Source organism: Schistocerca piceifrons, chromosome 2 (genome assembly GCF_021461385.2).
Source record: "Schistocerca piceifrons isolate TAMUIC-IGC-003096 chromosome 2, iqSchPice1.1, whole genome shotgun sequence".
NCBI lineage: Eukaryota > Metazoa > Arthropoda > Insecta > Orthoptera > Acrididae > Schistocerca > Schistocerca piceifrons.
In genome coordinates, this window is record NC_060139.1 from 438,232,173 (window position 1) to 438,253,999 (window position 21,827).

The 21,827-nt window shown below is 42.3% G+C and overlaps 1 long non-coding RNA gene across 1 annotated transcript in view; it reads left to right on the forward strand.

Moving 5' to 3' along the window:
* The window catches only part of LOC124777739, a 618,986-nt gene that overhangs the window by 139,096 nt on the left and 458,063 nt on the right, over nt 1-21,827 (forward strand). The window contains exon 2 of the long non-coding RNA XR_007015774.1: nt 17,980-18,026. This is a non-coding gene — a long non-coding RNA (uncharacterized LOC124777739). The remainder of the gene's footprint in view (nt 1-17,979; nt 18,027-21,827) is intronic.

Here is a 21,827-nt window from a genome sequence, read left to right on the forward strand (position 1 = left end):
TAGTCGTAAAGAATTTTCTTATTTTTAAAAATACTTTTTCGTGAGTAGTGGTCGTCTATGACCTGTACCTAAGCTTTACGCTGAATTGTGCTTCTTTGGTGTGTTTTCTTTTTCTTTTGTAATTGTATACAGTGTTTCCCCATACACTTTTACACATCACTCTCACCTGTTCTTCACACGATTCTTACACAAAGATGGCATCAGGGAAAACACTTACGTCCCCGTACTCATAGCAAGACACCATGTTCTTTTCGCCACTCACTTGTTCATTGTTTTGTTTCTGTTCATTGCGTCCCTATTTTGAATGTTTGCTCGAAGAAGTGTTTTTTGATGTTCTTGTGTGTGCGTGTGCGTGTGCGTGTGCGTGTGCGTGTGCGTGTGCGTATGCGTATGCGTATGCGTTTGTGTATGTAATATGAGAGAGAGAGAGAGAGAGAGAGAGAGAGAGAGAGAGAGAGAGAGAGAGAGGGGGGGGGGGGTGCGGGAATTGTTTCCGGGAATTAAAGGATGTTTAAATTCAAGTGTTATTTAGGGAAGTGTCTTTGTATAATTCATTAAGTGTATCAAACAGTGTTTTGATGCACAGCGTTGTATATTCGTTCTAAACTTTCTTCCCAGTGTATTACTGTTTACTGTGTGCGTTAGTCCACCTCTATTGTCAATTTTTGATAGACTATTGCCTTCTCTGAGAACCTTGAAATCATTCAATATTATTTGGGTGCTGGTTTTCCTATATGATATGATCTACCGGAGTTCAGCGTGTACTGCCATTTTTTTAAGGCTGTGGGTTGCTCACAATACCTAGTCTTAAAATTTCTGAATTTTTAGCCTAGAGTTTATATTTTTCTATTCCGCCTTATATGTACGGAAATGCATTTATAGTCTTTGTTTCATCAGAGTGTTCCCCACCTTAACTACATTTTTGCTGCTGTATATTAGTGTGTACCATGCTATGATCCATGTCATGTGTTCCTGATTCCCTGTGCTCCTGATCCATGTAATGTGTTCCTGATTCCCTGTGCTCCCTGTGTTTGGCATGTTGTGGTGTTCAGGCCTGTTTGTTGTGGCTGGTAATTTATCCTTGGCGTGTTCTTCTCGATTTGCGTTTTTATTTTTTTTAGTTTATTGTCTTCGTGTCCTAACCATTCTCTCTGGTTATCTGGTGTACCGTACTTAGTTTCTGCTTATAGATGAATTTGTCCACTGAAGTTAAGTCTATGTACCATGTATCTGGAACTTGAATGTCTGTGCCGGCCGCTGCGGCCGTGCGGTTCTGGGCGCTTCGGTCTGTAACCGCGTGACCGCTACGGTCGCAGGTTCGACCCCTACCTCGGGCATGGATGTGTGTGATGTCCTTAGGTTAGTTAGGTTTAAATAGTTCTAATTTCTAGGGGACTGATGTCCACAGATGTTAAGTCCCATAGTGCTCAGAGCCATTTGAACCATTTTTTTGAATGTTTGTGTGTCAGTGGTTGATTAAACTGGTCGCGAAGGCGTCTAACAACTACTTTGCAGATAACGTCCTGTCAAACGATAAAAGGTATAGAAACAAGCCAACCTGTATAAATTCACTTTTCGAAAGTAACATGGTTTCAGGGAAAAATCGAAAGATATAAAATGTACATATCATAGTTTTTAGGCCTAAAGTAGAAAAATAAACCTGAACTTTGCGTAATATTTTCGACCGTCTACTCTGAACAACAGTTAATCTAGGTTTTGTATGTCCTACGATTAAAGGTTTGTGGGACTTTCGATGTTCACATATGTAATAAAATGAAACACCTGCAGCCGTCCTTTCGGTGCTATTTATTATGTAGCAACCAGTTTCGGTGACTCAGTACACTGTCAGCGTCAGTTAGGGCCTGAAGATGGTGTATTGAGACACCGATACTGGTTGCTATATAATAAATAGCACCGAAAGGACGACTGTAGATGCTTCATGCTATTACAGCTAATCCAGTCACGTCCGCATAATCCACTTCCACTGGATTGAAATTTGCTTTCTCTAGCTCCAGCTTCAGTATGTCGAAAACCAAATTCACCCTTTCGCTCAAAAAAGCATTTCGCTCTAGCTAGTGACACTGATTCCCGTGTTCTCAAGTTGATTCATGGTTATCGATTTAAAAAATTCTTTAACCATCCCCCCCCCCCCTCCCCGCCTCACCTCCTTTTGAAACTGGAAATGGATGATCAGCATTGTTACTGCCATTTGGAAAAGTTGTTGCCTGATATCGGAAGCTCTTATTCTGGAATACCTGTTATCCATGACCTTGCAGCACCTAACTCTTCCTCCAGTTCATCACCTGGAATACACTTTCGTCCATGCTTCGTATTTATTAATTCGTTCACGTCCTTTGTTTTATGTTTTACTTGATCTTCAAGAGTTAAGTTCGGCACATTGTACACTTTCGAAGCTTTTAAATAAAACATTTTTTTTCCATAACTGCATTAACAGTTTCAATCATAGACTGCTGCTTCCATTGTTTCCGTCTCTTCTTATTTTTTAAAGCTGTAAAATAAGGTTGTCAGTATGAGATAACTAATCCAAGCCTAACAATGGATCTCCTATACCGCTAACATGCTAACTATCCGATAACCAGACCTCTACATCAAAGAAACAAACACGCCTCGAATGGAAACAATATTATCTATTAAATAAACTAGAATTCAGATACTTACTTCGAAACATGTACTTTCAGACTATCTATAATAATACATGATAAATGCTTACATTTAGCTGATGTCTTCAGATACACTGAACGCTGCAAAATATTACTCAACTGCCGTCATACAATACTTCCCATTGAATAAGCATGTGCTATTCTTATTGCAAGGAAACTTAAAATGGCCACATAGGAGGAGAAGGCAAAGCTCTTGACGCATCCAGCGGTAGAGTACAAGAAAGGGACTCTTGCTATTTAATATTGGGGAACCACCCTATAATGGTTCCCTCTACGATACTGTTCTCATCAGAGGTAAATCCATTGCTGACGACTGTCTTCTGGTTATATACGGGGATTCTGCGACCTCTGTGTGGTCATCTGGTTCTCTACAGGTCCCTCCACGTATTAAGAAGTTGCGTAATACATGACACGACGAATTGCAATTGTTTTTAGGTGTGGCAACACATTGTCAGGTGGGTAGACATGGTGACTATATGTTCATTTACTCCTATACGTCACAGTTAGAACAATGCTGCCTGATGAGGTTCTTTGCCCACCTTTCCCATTGTTACAAACTTTGGAAAGGGAAAGGGAAAGACCAGCCTATATATTAAAACTGCACTTTATTAAGAGCTTCTACATATTCAAGTGCAACTGAAAGTATGAGAACGCAATAAATTAAATGAAACTTACTGTATAAAAACCCATACAATTGTATTGGATGTAGTTTTTCTCAGACGTAGTAATAACGTATAACGGACGTGGACACACAATCCTCGTCAATTAAAAATCATGTGCCATGCGTGATGCGGCATATAGCACGGTGGCCAGATTGAGTTATCTAAAGTAGAAAATGTATGGATTGATGGTGTTTGTGAGAACTGTAGCATTAATACACAATAAATGAATCATACCTGATCAGTAACTACGGCAAGAGAAACCTCGCGATTCTTTGCCTCAAACCACACCCCCATACAGCTGTTTATGGTATTGTCTCATATATATATACAAGTGTGCGGAGGTAAAACTGCAGCTGGCAAAGAGTGTACAGACAGAGACCTTATAGTACTTTCGACGTAAAAATTAAGCTACATGTTTCGTCTTGTACAAAGAGGTACATAGATTACGGGAGAGCATATCATATTAATATTTACGAAACGCACCGAAAACTTTCTACACAAATGTCGGGACTTAATACATAGACAGAATATGAATACACTGCCTGGAAAAATGGACGGATGTTGGTGAAACTCCCTACATCGACAAGTATGTAAATGATTGGAGGTGCAAATCAAACCATGGAAAACACAGGATGGAATGTAACAATATTATGAGAAGGAAAGTTGCTACTCACTGTATAGTGGAGTTGCTGAGTCGCAGATGGGCACAAGAAGACGACTCGCACAATTACAGCTTTCGGCCGTTAAGGCCTTCAACAATAGACACGCGCACGCATGCAAACGAACTTCACACACGCAACTGCAGTCTCTGGTGTGGTTTCAGTTAACGGCCGAAAGCTATAATTGTGACGGTCTTTTTGTTGTGCCTATCTGCGACTCAGCATCTCCGCTATATGGTGAGTAGCAACTTTCCTTCTCATAATATTGATTAGAGGTGCATTTCTCTGTAAGCAGAACGGCTACCCGAGTGCATTAGCATTGTTCGTATTTAGCGCTGTTACCAGGGGCGTCAGCAGCATCACAAGTTGAATAATTGGTGTGAAGGACACGGAGGTGCTGTATACTCGTATGAGACAGAGTTATCAGCACCTGACAGAGTTTGGAAGGCGGTCTTTGTCGGTCTACATTTGGCCGGCTGATCGAATCGTGCAGTATCCTCACTTGTGAGGGATTCGGAATTAACAGAGGCCTGATGTTTGACTACATAGGAACGGTAACGCAGGCACACTCTTTTTCGAGGTCTCGGTTGACCACATATTACTGCCACAAGAGAGCGCCGCCGTGTTTTGCACCAAGCACGTCATAACCCCTTCACATGTGCGCCTGCCACCCGAGAATGTAATGTATTGCGAATACATAGAAAGAAGGATCCTTTATTGTATGATTATATGATAGCGGAACAAACACTGGTAGCAGTTGCTTCTGTAAAATATCTGGGAGTATGCGTGCGGAACGATTTGAAGTGGAATGATCATATAAAATTAATTGTTGGTAAGGCGGGTACCAGGTAGAGATTCATTGGGAGAGTCCTTAGAAAATGTAGTCCATCAACAAAGGAGGTGGCTTACAAAACACTCGTTCGACCTATACTTGAGTATTGCTCATCAGTGTGGGATCCGTACCAGATCGGTTTGACGGAGGAGATAGAGAAGATCCAAAGAAGAGCGGCGCGTTTCGTCACAGGGATATTTGGTAACCGTGATAGCGTTACGGAGATGTTTAATAAACTCAAGTGGCAGACTCTGCAAGAGAGGCGCTCTGCATCGCGGTGCAGATTGCTCGCCAGGTTTCGAGAGGGTGCGTTTCTGGATGAGGTATCGAATATATTGCTTCACCCTACTTATACCTCCCGAGGAGATCACGAACGTAAAATTAGAGAGATTCGAGCGCTCACGGAGGCTTTCAGACAGTCGTTCTTCCCGCGAACCATACGCGACTGGAACAGGAAAGGGAGGTAATGACAGTGGCACGTAAAGTGCCCTCCGCCACACACCGTTGAGTGGCTTGCGGAGTATAAATGTAGATGTAGATGTAGAACGAGTAATGGACTCCTGACAACATTGTTTCATCCCGCACCAAGCTGACTAGGGAATTATCGCCGCACGCTTAGGTTGCTGTTAACACCACTACACAGACGGCTGTGTTTGAAGTGTGCCGCGACCAGAAAGCATCAACTGTTGCTAAATTGCGTCGATCTGTACTCACTGATGAATCCCGGTTCTGCATTACCCCGGAGGAACATCGTTAGGAAGTATGGCGGCGACTTGGGAAGAGGTCACATTCTTCCAATGTTTTGGGGAGGCACAGCGGTGTATCTGCTGGCTTCATAGTGAGGGGACCCAGCTAGAATAACTTCAGGTCACGACTAGTAACGACTGAGGGAACTGTTACGTTACAACGACACCTCACTGACGACCTGAGCCCCCATGTGTTAACTCTCATGCGACGGTATCGTGTTGTATTTTTCAACAGCGCAATGCTCATCACACAAGTCACGTGTCTCCTATGAACTGTCTGCATGATCTCGAAGCACTCCCATGGTCAGCAGGAGTCCTAGATCTGTTCCCGATAGGACATCAGGAGATCAGCTAAGATAACTCAGTCCCACTGCCAGTACCCAGCATATTGACGATTAGTTACAACAGTTGTGGTGCAACTTGCCCTAGGAGAGGATTCAACGGGTTTACGGCACCTTTCCCAAACGAGTCGATGGAATCTGTTCTGTGTAATAATTTTCCCACAGGTACCACAGTTAATTTTGTAACGCCTTGGCTGTGAAAATGGAAGGCAACTTTTATCGTAGGCTGAATATTTTTCTCCAAATAACTATCGGCCCGGAAGCCTATCTGAAAGCTAATGTTCTTAAATGTGTTTGCAGCTTTATCTGAGATAGTTTCTATGCATGGTAGCACCGGATATTTAGGACTGTTCGTTATACTTTCCTTCCCTCGTGCGATTTCATCATCTGAAACTGATATTGGTAACATTTCTTAGCATACAAGTTTCAGACCATTTCTGTATCACGCTAGTTGTTCATCTATTTCTTGTTCAGTCGCTGGTATCATTATTAATCTAAAATGGAGTGGAAGAAGACACTTTTTACATAATTTTTGGTAGCATGAAGATTTTTGGACGACTGTGTCTGTTATGGATTTACAGTACCCGCTGAACTGGAGTCTACGGTCAGTATTCGTTATTCTTAAGTCTAAAAGACTGGAACTATTTACCTCGTCCAGATCCTTGAAAACCTTACGTTGAGGTGCGTAGTGCACATTGTTCGTCCATGTTAACGTCATACTCACTTCTTGAAGGGAAATGCTCAACAGAACAAGCGCGTCATCAACATTGCGAGCTGTCCTCTGGATGTTGTGTGTGACACCTGGTCAGTACCCGTGCCTCTTTGAGGACGCCTTCACGCCTGTCACCTCCCAGTGGGCGAAGTGCAGGGTATCTCATGACACGCTGCCGTAATGGCGGTGGGATCACCAGCCATCAGTCGCCATAGTCGTCTGATGTTAGCGTTAGCACTCCCTGTACCATCTGGATCCTCTTTTCTAGGGAAAAATTTGTCCGGAGTTCTGGAAAGGAAAGGGGTGGGAGGCGTTCCAGCTAACACTGACGAGTGTGTTAGTAACTTATTTGACGATAAGGTACTCAGCTCTGTCCTTTGCAATTACGGATGCAGTAACAGGGAACTACTGTAGGTTGTTCTGAAAAGTATGGTCTATCCGGAAGCACAGTGTTTCCCACGAATAAAGTGTGGGATCTCTTCCCACTGATAGTCTGTATGCGGCAGTTTCCTCAGCAACGCTGTCGGCAGGTAGTGAATTAAATAATTTTAATGGATGAGGAACAGCGTCCTGCGTTGTAGAGTTTGTGCCGTGCCGTTTCTTCAGGAAGGTTGTTCTGAGGCTGTGGCAAGAAAAATCAATGCTTTACAGTCTGTTATGCGGAGAAATTTTATTTCATTGTGATTTGTGTGGGATTTTTGGATGACAAACATGAATACCAGTGCTTGCTTTTCGATTTGGAATTATTTAATCTGGGCTGAAGTGAGAATTTTAGAGTCGTATGGGATACTTTTCCACGCCCCTTGCTGCTCTTGTGAGAAAGGCCGCCATGCTGTGTTATGATGCGTCAGTGACCAGGATAAGGCGTTTTGATGGATCATACGTCCGCAGACAAAGACTTTAGATAAAGTTTTAACTCGTGAATACTCTCCTGACATTGCTGTGATGATTTTTATTTTGCAACGTTCTTTAGGAGGTTGTTAAGGGTTCTGGCGATCTGGGCGTCATTTGTTATAAATTTTGCATTATAATTTATTATGACAGAAAATGACTAGATGTTTTAAGTTCGTGGCCACCTTGAATTTTGCTGTCGGTTCCACGTGTTTCTGAGTCAGTTGAAGCCTTTTATGACTCAGCATCTTGTCTAAGTACTTCACTTGATTTTGAAAGAAATCACACTTTTTAGATCGCATTTTAGTCCATTTTGGTATAGTTTCAGAAATAGTAGAGGTAAGTTCGCGAGATGTTCTTCTCTTGCAGACGCACTTACTAGTATATCGTCCAGATAGCGTAATGTATTCGGAGATTTTTTGATCAGCTGCTTGAAAAAACATTGCAAAATTGTTGCTGCACTAGCACTTCTGAACGACAGTCTGTGGTATATGTACAATACAAATGGGATGTTAATAGCTACGTATTTCCCTAACTGCACCTTTATCGGCAGTTGCAAATATGCTTAGGATAAATCGATGTTTGGCAAACTGTTTTATTGGTGGGGATTTGCCCCTAAATGGACGTCAGAGTTTGAATCCTGAGTCGGACGACGAAGATGGACTTTATGAGCTCTGGTCGCGCTTAATGCCGCTTGAATTGTGTCGTGCTCCATTAGATATTTTAAGCGGTTTTATGGAAGACACGCTGCTTTCCTCAAAATTCAGCTGTGTTGCTTTTGATGTTTCAAAAGTTTTTGCTTTTGTTAACACTACTTCGAGGGTAGTATTTGTTAATTTTGATACATATGCGCAAACCTCTTTATGAAGTGCATATGAAATTACTACATCATGCACTAACAATCCATAGGAGTGTTTACAAATTCGACTTTCACACAAAAATCGACATTTATGGGTCAGCCCTTTGCAATCAGCTGCTTATGCAGCATATGATCGATGTGACACCTTGCGACAGTGAGACAATGGAAGCGTAGCCGCTACTTCTGCTTAGTGCTTGTAATGCTTAGAGAGTGAACTATGGATTTCGGACAAATCTGAACACTCAGGCTTACCACGACGCAATTTTTTAAAAGACGTAGTACTTGGGGGTAGTAGATAGCGATAAAGCACTCTGTACAACAATGTCGATTATGCTACTCACCTGGAAGAAGAGTTGCAGACGGATATGAGTTTCACTCTTCGACTTGTGGATAAAATTGTGAGAATGGTTGTAATGGATGTTGTTCTGACTCGATGAACTGCTATACTGTAAGCTGTTGCTGCTGTTATTGTTCCCGAAACTCCTTTTGCAGTTCATTTCGTCATGCCTGGTATTGCATTTGAAATTGCAGCTATTGGTTTCGTTAATCTTCTTGTCTTGTCTGCTGTTGCATTTTTAGCTGCAGTGGTTGATGCGACGTTTCATGAATTCCGAGTCCATTATCACTGAACGTAGTCTGTTGTTCTCAGACACACACTTGGTTCGAGTCCTCGTCTCTAGTATTGCTCCCGCTACAGTGCAACACATTATTACACAGAAAATTTGAATATACTGTAATCACTTGATAGTTCACAATTCCACTGTGCAATGACCTTCATAAATTTTAGAATACACCAAGAGAATAATCCTAACTGTCCAGATAAAGGGCGACAGTTATTGAACTACAAACATCAAAAAAAGTTTTGCATCACCTCGGTTCTGACAGTTCCGGAAAATGTACCAAAAACAGGAATAGAGATCAACATAAACATCATTTTCACCCTTGTTATTGCTCATGGAAACCACACATTGCATGTTATACCACCATACAGCACGACCTTCAGAGGTGGTGCTCCCAATTGCTGTACACACCGGTACCTCTAATACCCAATAACACGTCCTCCTGCATTGATGCATGCCTGTATTCGTCGTGGCGTACTATCCACAAGTTCATCAAGGTACTGTTGGTCAAGATTGTCCCACACCTCAACGGCGATTCGGCGTAGATCCCTCAGAGTGTGTGGTCGGTCACGTCGTTCATAAACAGCCCTTATCTATCTATCCCAGGCATATACGATAGAGTTCATATCTAGAGAACATGCTGTCTACTCTAGTCGAGCGATGACGTTATCCTGAAGGAAGTCATTCACAAGATGTACACAATGATGGCGCGAATTGTTGTCAATGAAGTCCAATGCCTCGCCAATATGCAGCCGATATGGTAGCACTATCGGTCGGAGGATGGCACTCACGTTTCATACAGCCGTTACGGGCCTCCCATGACTACCATAGGTGTACGTTGGCCCCAAAACAGCAGGGAACCTCCACCTTGATGCACTCCCTGGACAGTGTGTCTAAGGCGTTCAGCCTGCCCAGGTTGCCTCCAAACACGTCTCTGACGACTGTCTGGTTGAAGGCATATGCGACACTCATCGATGAAGAGAACGTGATGCCAATCGTGAGCGGTCTATTCGGCATGTTGTTGGGCCCATTTGTACCGCGCTGCATGGTGTCGTGGTTGCAAAGATGGACCTCGCCTTGGACGTCGGAAGTGAAGTAGCGCATCATGCAGCCTATTGCACACAGTTTGAGTCGTAACACGACGTCCTGTGGCTGCACGAAAAGCATTATTCAACATGGTGGCGTTGCTGTCAGCGTTCCTCTGACCCATAATCCGTAGGTAGCGGTCGTCCACTGCAGTAGTAGTCCTTGGGCGGCCTGAGTGAGGCATGTCATCGACAGTTCCTGTCTCTCTGTGTCTCCTCCACGTCCGAACAACATCCATTTGGTTCACTCCGAGACGCCCGTCTAAGCATGGTTGAACTACGGACAACACGAGACGTGTACCTCCTTCCTGGTGGAATGACTGGAACTGATCGGCTGTCGGACCCTCTCAGTCTAATAGGCGCTCCTCATGCATGGTTGTTTACGTCTTTGGGCGGGTTTAGTTGCATTTCTGAACAGTCAGAGGGACTGTGTCTGTGATACAATATCCACAGTCAACGTCTATCTTCAAGAGTTCTAGGATCTGGGGTGATGCAAAACTTTTTTTGATGTGTGTATGTGAAAAAAAACGTAAATTCGGTACAAACTACGATGTGTACACACTTAATTCAACAGTTAACTACAGATATTCTGATTTAGGTTATCGTTGTCGACGATGTGACGCAGATGAATAGCGAAATTCTGCATGATCCACTGAAGTGTCAGAACATCGATGTTGTCGATAACCTCCTTGAAATGCGGCAGGGAGCTAGTATTGAAAGGCAAGGAACTGAGCCATAATGAATTTATTAACGTTTCTAGAAACACCAAATAATTGATTTTTAAAAAGCAAGAATGTGCCGGCCGCTGTGGCCGAGCGGTTCTAGGCACTTCGGTCTGGAACCACGCTTCTGCTAAGGTCGCAGGTTCGGCACACTCTTGAATGGCTTTTTCAGCTCAGCAATGGTTTTGGGGTTATTGCTGTACGCCTTGTCTGTACTATAGCCTAGAAAAAAGCAGTCACATGTGTTCAGATCCGGAGGATATGGCGGCCGATCGAGGCCCATGCCAGTGGCCTCTGGGTACCCCAGAGCCAGAATGCGGTTCCCAAAGTGCTCCTCCAGGACATCACTCTCTTCTTTCGATGGAGTCGAGCTCCGTCTTGCATGAACCACATCTTGTCGAAATAAGGGTAACTTTGGATAATGGGGATGAAATTATCTTCCAAAACCTTCACGTCCCGTTCAGTAGTCACCGATTATTCTGTGACTGGGCATTGCTCACCACACGGTCACCCGTTGAGGGTGAAGAGACTTATCGATCGCGAAATACAGATTTTCAGTCCCCCAAAAGCGCCAATTTTGCTTATTGACGAATCCATTCAAATGAAAGTGTTCTTCGTCGCTAAACCAAACTATAAAATTCCCATCACGCCCTTTGGCCAACCGTGTAGTTTAATGTCCTAACGCAAACTGCTCAGGAGTTACGACGGTTTTATTTCATATAGTTCAATAATTACCACCCTGTACATGTAAATCTGTCAATAGTCCGAAGAACAGCAATGCAAACCTCGTCCATTGGAAGTTTAGTAAACAGCCAATCCACAAAAGTATGCTGTACAAGAGGTAGTCTTAAGCACAGAATGACTTGGAACTGTCTTGTTGAGGCGGAGCGTCCGGGTTTCACTGGCAACTTGACGTTAGGGTCCAGGCCACGTGATGGTCTACTGGAGCCTCTTAGCAGTTGCTTGAGGAGTCGTTGATACTTGACATCATAGGGTATCGACCTCACTGTCAGATAACAGATGTAGAAAAAAAAATGACGCTCCAAAATTGATTTACGTTTGCCGTTTCTTTCAATGAATCGCCGACATTTTTATGGTTACAAGTGAAAACAACGCGCTACTGGAAGTGATACAGAATTATAAGCATCAGTTTCAAGCCCTTTTAAAGTATAAGAAACACTGTACTCGAATACGACAGCCCACAGCTTTTGTGTTTCCATTTACAGCTTACTGTACTGACATAGTGGTCATGCTTTAAGTCGTTCATATGTTAGATTTTACCGTGAAGCAGTCTTCCAGATATCAGTGTCATACATCTTTGTGTATAAATGTGCAGCTCTCCATAGAACATATTTAATCTTTTCGCGGTAAGTACTTGCTCTGTGTCATTACTGAAACCAATGTTTTTTCCACCTATTTGTCGTAAATGGTACTGTTGTAATTCTGTGAAATGCTGCGTGGCAGTTGAAAACTTGTCCAGAGGATTACATTTCGATCGAAGATCCGTTTATTTCACTGAATTCTGGACTCGACCCCAATTAAAGATGGATGTTGGCAATTTATTGCTACCATAAAGTGCCAGTGTGATGTGACAGAGATTTGTATTATTCAGGAACTGAGATCAAATTCCAGTGTAGCCATCTGCTTTATTTGCACCATTTCTTTAAACCACAACAGGCCAGTGTCAGGACTGTTTTTTCCTGAAGACCACGTCTAGTTCTTATCAAAGCTTCGCTCTCTCTCTCTCTCTCTCTCTCTCTCTCTCTCTCTCTCTCTCTCTCTCTCTCTCTCTCTCTCTCTCTCTCTCGCAGGGATTCATCGAAGAAGTTAACAGTGTGTACCTCTGCTGTTGGTGCAGAGCAGCAGCGCCCTCATATCGGTTATCAATTAACTTTATTTTTAACCAATGAATAGCCTACACCATGGTAACAGAACTCTTAAGTTTTTGTCATGCCGAAGTCCATTCAGTACCTTTCGAGAGAGCATCTGTTATGTCCAAGTGGTAGACATTGTTGTACTACTGGACACAGACTCAACCGGCCTGTCACCAGGGTGCCACATGGAATACCCCTACCAATAGAAATGTAACTACAGGGTGTTACAAAAAGGTACGGCCAAACATTCAGGAAACAGTCATCACACACAAATAAAGAAAAGATGTTATGTGGACATGTGTCCGGAAACGCTTAATTTCCATGTTAGAGCTCATTTTAGTTTCGTCCACCTACGCTCAATGGAGCACGTTATTATGATTTCATATGGGATACTCTACCTGTGCTGCTAGAACATGTGCCTTTACAAGTACGACACAACATGTGGTTCATGCACGATGGAGCTCCTGCACATTTCAGTCGAAGTGTTCATACGCTTTTCAACAACAGATTCGGTGACCGATAGATTGGTAGAGGCGGACCAGTTCCATGGCCTCCACGCTCTCCTGACCTCAACCCTCTTGACTTTCATTTATGGGGGCATTTGAAAGCTCTTGTCTACGCAACCCCGGTACCAAATGTAGAGACACTTCGTGCTCGTATTGTGGACGGCTGTGATACAATACGCCATTCTCCAGGGCTGCATCAGCGCATCAGGGATTCCATGCGACGGAGGGTGGATACATGTATCCTCGCTAACGGAGGACATTTTGAACATTTCCTGTAACAAAGTGTTTGAAGTCACGCTGGTACGTTCTGTTGCTGTGTGTTTCCATTCCATGATTAATGTGATTTGAAGAGAAGTAATAAAATGAGCTCTAACATGGAAAGTAAGCGTTTCCGGACACATGTCCTCATAACATATTTTCTTTCTTTGTGCGTGAGGAATGTTTCCTGAAAGTTTGGCCGTACCTTTTTGTAACACCCTGTATATATCCCACGCTTACCAACCTCAATATGACCGTAGCATTATCACTTGTCCAACCGAAGAACGGAACTGGGATGGCAAGTACTCATCAAAGTAGCTCGCATTCCCGCCACAGTAGCCTCTCCAAGCTGCCTGTTCTCCTCAGATAGCCTTTGCCTTTGGTGCATTTACTACCTTTCAATTTCAGAGGGACTTCCCTCTAATTTTTCGGACATAACTTTACACACTTTTTTACTGTTGATCGCCTCTATCCAAGGTGTTTCACCAAACTTTGCTACCTCATATACTATATTTCAGAAATGAAACAAAATGTGGAAATGCAATTGTCCATGGATGAAACTGTCAGTGGCTCACACAATGAGCACTAGTAAACAAATATCACTTTCAAAACAAAGCTAAAATAAATGACACATCTATGTTTTCTCCGCCAAAATAAAAGCTGGAGGTACAGTTAACGATGACAGACTTGGTTTTAGTGCTCTATACCATATGCCATCTGGAATACTTTAAATAATGGAAACGGTGCCACAGTTTCTGCCGTTAATCTTTAATGCCGTAAAGCGGGTTGCCTGCACTGTCCTGAAGACCATTGTAGGCAACCCGAGCTCTGCACATTACGAGAAAAACTGTGGCGCCGTTGCCATCCTTTAAAGTCTCCCTGTTTCAGAAGGTATGAGGTTCAGAACAGTGAAAACAAGTCTGCCATTACTACCTGTGCCTCTAGCTTTCATCCCCGTAGAAAAGACACACACATGCAATTTAAAAACAAACGCAACATTGTGTTGAAAGTGCCGTTTGTTTACGTTTATGAATTGTACATTGCTGCCCATTGTGAGAGCCCCTGGTGCATCCCTGGCCAATTGCATTTTTTACATTTTGTTTCGTTTAGGAAATTCTGTATATAAGGTGGCAGGGTTAGGTGGGACACTCTGTATATGATACAATTAATTTATACAAAAATTAACATTTATTACATAATTCAGCTACATATTCAGTCAAAAAAAGTTCAAAAAGCGTAAAATAATATTCTAAATGTTTAGTATAATAGTTGCACTAAATCTGACTGTACAGGGCGTGCCAAACGTAGTTCGTTTTTTACAGCCGTTATATATACGAAAAGTCCTTCTCGGTGCTTCAGATTTGATATTTTATCTGACATTGTACGAAGTTGGGACAATGTGGCAGACCACAAAAGTAAAAAACAACCCATTTCCTCCTAACTATCCATAGTAAACTGGCGTCCATGAAAGGCAATCGTTACAACCTATGTGCTATAACGGAATCATTGCCTGTGGAAATAAAACCACGGTGGGCATCCATAAACGTTTGTGTGCAGTGTGTGGTAATGAAGTTGATAGCACTGCTGGGTGATGTGTAAAGAGAGTCACAGCGCCGGGATGTGCAGAAACTGAGTTCCATGATCGGCTACGCTCGCGAAGCTCCCGACGAGTTGTATCGCGCGTATGCCATATTTCGTGCATCGCATCTCGACAGTTGGCTCTGAAGCTATCGGTGAGCATTGGAAGTACAAGGGTAATGAATGGGCCTCTTAGATATTCAAAGATATGCTCAAGCAGGGTGTCATAAATGGTCACAGCAGACCACAAGATTCAAAGAAAATCCATTTCATCTGAATTATTGTAGCAGTTTGAGGACAATGGAGAGGTCTGTCTGTCGCGGATCGTTAGGTGAGACGAAATGTGGGTCCATCACTTTGAGCTGGAAACAAAAAGTCAGTCATTAGAGTGGAACCACCCACAATCTTAAAAAGAAAAAAAATTCACGGTAGCTCCCTCTGCTAGTAAAGCCATAATGACATCTTTTGGGATACTGGTGAAATGATTCTCGTGAATTTGTTGAAAAAACGGCAAACGTTAATTCAAAGACATATGCGAAAAATCGGAAGAAACTCAACAAGCATTTGCGGCGTGTTCGGTGTGATGGCATTCAAAATAAATCTTGCTGCAACACGACAGTGCGCGCTCACACACAAGTCTCAGAACCTGGGAACATGAGTGGGACATTACTGCCCCATCTACACTGCAGCCCAGACGTGACGCCCCGGGGCTTCCATGTATGGGCCGTTTAACAATTCTTTACTTGCGACACTATTTGAAGATGATCAGAGCTAATTCATACAGTGAATAAGTGGATACGAGCACAGGAAAACAGCTTTTACTAATAGGGAATACATGCAGAGTATATGCTCTTACACAGTGACTGCATAAAGCCATAGAACGTGACGGAGATTATGTAGAAAAATAGTACACATAAAAGAAATGTTGACTGATGTCGCCAAATTCTAACTCTCAAGAATAAGTACACTCTGAGAAAGAGTGTGGGGCACTGAACGACCTCATATGTAACTCCCGGTTCAGTTCCCTGTTCTCGGCCACAGGAAGTGAGAGTCCGTTATGGTGATTGTGACAATTGTGCACTACTTTGAGATAACAAGCGAGATTCAAAGTATTCATATAATAGCAACTGATACGGTGAACTAGTAGGCCCTGCTGGAGTCACATAACGATTGTCGCTGAGAAAGAGGTTTTCGGTAGATGCACGACGTGGACCGTTGTTTATATCACAGATCTGCAGACACTGGTTAACTAATTGTGGCTTCTACAGTGAGTTCACGCATATGGATTTCATCCGATCTACTTTTTTCAAGAGGCTTGATGACGATTTGATGTAACATCGAAATCGTTAGTTTAATAAAGAGTTGAATATTTGCAACTGAAGACATCGAAACCACTATTCTCTACAAATATCGGCATACAAACAATTGCACTCACCGTCATCCATCTCCAACCACTGTACTATAGAAACTAACGAGTATTGAGGGAATGAAGTCTGCGACCGGCGTTTTACATTAAGCTGTTTTCAATGCCAGTGAGTTGTCATCAATCTGTGCAACAGTATTGCAAATAACAGCTACTTTTGTGAACTGAGCAGTGCGTACAGGACAAAGTAGAGCTGTCCTCAGCCTGAATGTTGAACGCTGCTGTGCGTGAAACCGCAGGGTCCTCCTAAGGTTGGTGTGCTTCTCCGCCGACCAGTTGTGGGGAGAGACCTGCTGTTTGTGAACTCCGAACCACGGTGTGCTTGCAGCAGATTGGAAAAACTGGAAATTTGTGGTAAGTTCTATAGGACCAAACTGCTAAGGTCATGGGTCCCTAAGGTTACACACTGCGTAATGTAGCTCAAACTACCTTACGCTAAGGACAACACGCACACCCATGCCCGAGGGAGGACTCGAACCTCCGACGGGGGGAGCCGCGCGAACCGTGACAAGCCGCCTGAGACCGCGCGGCTTGCAGGAGATTCACACTCAAGAAGTTGCAGTGCTTTATATTCTGTAATGTTAGCAAAGACAATACCGACGAAGACACATTGTCAAAGGAATTACAATAATTGTATTTAGGAGTAAAGAATGTGTATAGTTGTAAGCGGATGAGGTTACTCATACCTTTAGCAGACGCAAGGCGAACCGATAAAATTTTGGTCATTTTTATTTTCCCATTACTGGTTTGATATCGTCTAGTGACTCGTCATCAGATGGTACAGTTTCTTTTATTCCTTCATAGCATTCTGGATGTCGTTTCGTAGAGTTATTTCATTCTGTAGCCGGCCGAAGTGGCCGTGCGGTTAAAGGCGCTACAGTCTGGAGCCGCAAGACCGCTACGGTCGCAGGTTCGAATCCTGCCTCGGGCATGGATGTTTGTGATGTCCTTAGGTTAGTTAGGTTTAACTAGTTCTAAGTTCTAGGGGACTAATGACCTCAGCAGTTGAGTCCCATAGTGCTCAGAGCCATTTGAACCATTTTTTTCATTCTGTAGGATTACTACTGGAGCACATATCACTTTGGAAAACATTAATTATGTTCCCAACTTACGTTAATTGTACAACACTACACACACTTTGTCGCAGGTGACAATTCCCATGTGCTTGTGTCGCCTCGCACTTTGGAGTAACAGTGAAAACGAGAGAGACGAAACTCAGGCAGCTTACCCGTAATAAACAAAAGACCGTGGCATTCCGTCTTACGGTGAAAACCCAAAAGTTTCATGAAACCATCGTTTTATCAAATTGGCTCATTTGAATGGCAGAAATGTTCTACAATACCGTATTTTTAGGGGACCAAAGGCGTTCACTAAAAGAATATCCAGTGTCAACTTATTGCATTGTTCTTTTTGACGTATTTGTCCCATATCCGTTAACTTTTTTGTTAGTGCAGTACCCAGTATGTTAATTTATGATATTTAGTATGAGCTAAATGAAACAAGAAATTTAAAATTAAATTTTCGTTTCAGAATCTGAGCTGTGTTCATCGTACAACAGCATCAGCCGTTGGATTCATGTGAGTATCCAGGAATTGAATAAATTCAGTTTTACATCATTGTTTCGTTAACACCCTGCGATATCTGTCTGATAACTTAAGAACTAATTTTCTTGAAGGAAACTCAACAACCGAAATCTTTTCTTAAACAACTCTAGCGTTTCGAAACCTAGTATTAAATATTAACCATTATAAATTTTTACCAATAACGCTGCCTACATTGCTGAAATGATCTAAACGCCAACATTCGAAACAAAAGGTATACTGAAATTAATGATTGTTATTACTTCAAGTGAGGAATAACTTGCCTGCTCTGAAATAAAAAAAGCAAGGCCAACTTGTGAGTCTGGGAAGATGTTTCGAGCTGCTCACTCTGATTTTTCAATACTTCAGAGCGGTGTGACGGACCGTTCGTATGTGCGATGTCCGGCTGCAGTCCAGGTGGAGAGTGCACATCACAGCACAAGTCGTAGCACTTGAAAAGACAGCTGGAGCGCTCGTCGAAATATTGTGGAGAAAGTGAAAAGCAACAATTCGCCTGTATACCCAGAAGCACGTCATTAATTAAAACTACTAGTTTCACGTCATGCTCCTCTTAACTGTGGATGTCACGAACAATTTAGAGACAGAGGACGTATTTTTGAAGCCCAAGGTGCAACGTGTAAACAAATAGTCCACAAAGCGCGTAAAAATTTCTACAGAGGTCGCAGAAATCTATTGAAAGAGAGAGCTAACCACATAAAAAGAGATTGTGGGACATCAAATACAAACTGCAGTCATAAAGCAGCAGGAGTTCTATGAGAAGTTTATGGCACCTACTAAAGAGGGTGACGTATTTGCGCAACCAATCATAGTGAACCACGAAACGGCAGTCTATTTGCCTGTAAAGCTGAGTATGAGGATCCGAGCAACCCTCCGCTGTCACGGCGTGAATTCTCCCGTGCCGAGAGACCTGTGGCAGTACGACAAGCAAACTATACATGGATATGATGGAACACTACTGACGCGACAACTGCAGCAGATGCTGTGAACAGAGGCTTATTTTCCACGCCAGGACAACGGCACACAAGTGCCCTAGAATACTTAAATGGCACATTCCTGTCCAATAATGTAATTTAAAACATTCCCGGCGACTTACTACTGAAACGGCAGGGAGTGGATTGGGAAGTGCTTTTGACCGTAGCCGGTGGAAATTAAAAGAAATTCCCATTAAATAACATTGATATTTTTTCAGATCGAATGTGCAACACGGACACGATCAGAAAACATACAAAAGAAAAAGAAAACTTTCATAAATGTAATCCTTGTCCAAATAAAAACATAATATCATAACATCTGCAATAAAATCGACTAAGAATTATTCACAATGTCCTATATGTACTTTAAAGTACACTAATTTACAGTAATATCCGTATGCATGAGGCTGGTGCCAGAATAGCTTTAAATTTTTGTTACATGTATTCTTCTAAAGAGTCTGTGGTCGAAACGCTACAAATGTTTAGTAACGGCAGACAACCGGGAAAATTTCTTAACAAGCAACATCGTTTATATTGTGGATGAAGTCAACTAGGATATACCAAAGAAACAGTATTAAGACTTTCACCAAAGACGGTGACACAGAAAGAACGAACCAGAACGACCTCTATAGAACAGAACAGGCAATAAAAATAAAACAAATCTTAAAACATTGTTCTAATAAATGAAATTAATATACAACTACAAAATTTCATAAAAAAAAAATGCAACAGTTCTGGTCCAACCGAAAACAGCAGCGGCCCAAATTATTATTTTAGCAACTGCTTAAATATTCATTATCTTTCGGCTAACCGTCTTTTGGCAGAATAATTTCTAATGATAGCCCACCGCCGAAATTTGTACGCAACCACACATGACATTAAATATAGAATAACTGAAGCTATTAAAGATGCGTTCTTATATTCTAAGTCAGCTTTACTAACACACAAGACTATATGTGATCAATTGCCAAGGCGAGACTTCTAGCAATTCTTAAAATTTATGATAAACTGAACTTGAAATTTATGACTTGACCAGAAATTTTAATACAGCAAACAGTTCAGGTAACTTGACAGTTTAATTAGTGTGCCACAAATATTATTAATTAGTATTTTATTTTACTAAAGTATGTTTATAAAATTTGCATAAGTTTAACATAGGACAGCAGTGCCAAGATCCACGAAGAGTAATGCAACAATGTGACTTACCTTCTGAACATGGACCAATTACATCCTAATACGAGCCGTATATGTTAAGCTCAATACATTATACAGATTTGTAGCAACGACTCAGTTAGGTCCATGTTGTTGTTGTTGTGGTCTTCAGTCCTGAGACTGGTTTGATGCAGCTCTCCATGCTACTCTATCCTGTGCAAGCTTTTTCGTCTCCCAGTACCTACTGCAACCTACATCCTTCTGAATCTGCTTAGTGTATTCATCTCTTGGTCTCCCTCTACGATTTTTACCCTCCACGCTGCCCTCCAATACTAAATTGGTGATCCCTTGATGCCTCAGAACATGTCCTACCAACCGATCCCTTCTTCTGGTCAAGTTGTGCCACAAACTTCTCTTCTCCCCAATCCTATTCAATACTTCCTCATTAGTTATGTGATCTACCCATCTAATCTTCAGCATTCTTCTGTAGCACCACATTTCGAAAGCTTCTATTCTCTTCTTGTCCAAACTATTTACTGTCCATGTTTCACTTCCATACATGGCTACACTCCATACAAATACTTTCAGAAACGACTTCCTGACACTTAAATCAATACTGGATGTTAACAAATTTCTCTTCTTCAGAAACGCTTTCCTTGCCATTGCCAGCCTACATTTTATATCCTCTCTACTTCGACCATCATCAGTTATTTTGCTCCCCAAATAGCAAAACTCCTTTACTACTTTAAGTGCCTCATTTCCTAGTCTAATTCCCTCAGCATCACCCGACTTAATTAGACTACTTTCCATTATCCTTGTTTTGCTTTTGTTGATGTTCATCTTATATCCTCCTTTCAAGACACTGTCCATTCCATTCAACTGCTCTAGGTCCATGAAACATGATAAAACACAATTACAAAAGTACCTGGGTCTGAAACACAGAAGCACATAGTTACTTGTATAGTACATGACAAATAAAAAAAAACTATTCCTTTAACAAATGACAGAGGCGAGCGAAAATACAAATAAGCTAATCGCTCTTGCAGAGCTGCAACTGGAGACTAAGCTTGCCGGCATTCCATGAATAATAATAATCATAACAATAATAATGGTAAACCTTATGATTTCGGCGCTTGTCGCCAGTCCAGAACGTGGGCGGAATGAGACAGAACGGGCATGCAGCAGTCACCACTTACATCTACATCTACATTTATACTCCGCAAGCCACCCAACGGCGGTGGGCACTTTACGTGACACTGTCATTACCTCAGTTTTCTGTTCCAGTCGCGTATGGTTCGCGGGAAGAACGACTGTCTGAAAGCCTCCGTGTTCGCTCGAATCTCTCTAATTTTACATTCGTGATCTCCTCCGGAGGTATAAGTAGGGGGAAGCAATATATTCGATACCTCATCCAGAAACGCACCCTCTCGAAACCTGGCGAGCAAGCTACACCGCGATGCAGAGCGCCTCTCTTGCAGAGTCGTCAACCCGATCTGGTACGGATCCCACACTGATGAGCAATACTCAAGTATAGATCGAACGAGTGTTTTGTAAGCCACTTCCTTTGTTGATGGACTACATTTTCTAAGGACTCTCCCAATGAATCTCAACCTGGTATCCGCCTTACCAACAATTAATTTTATATGATCATTCC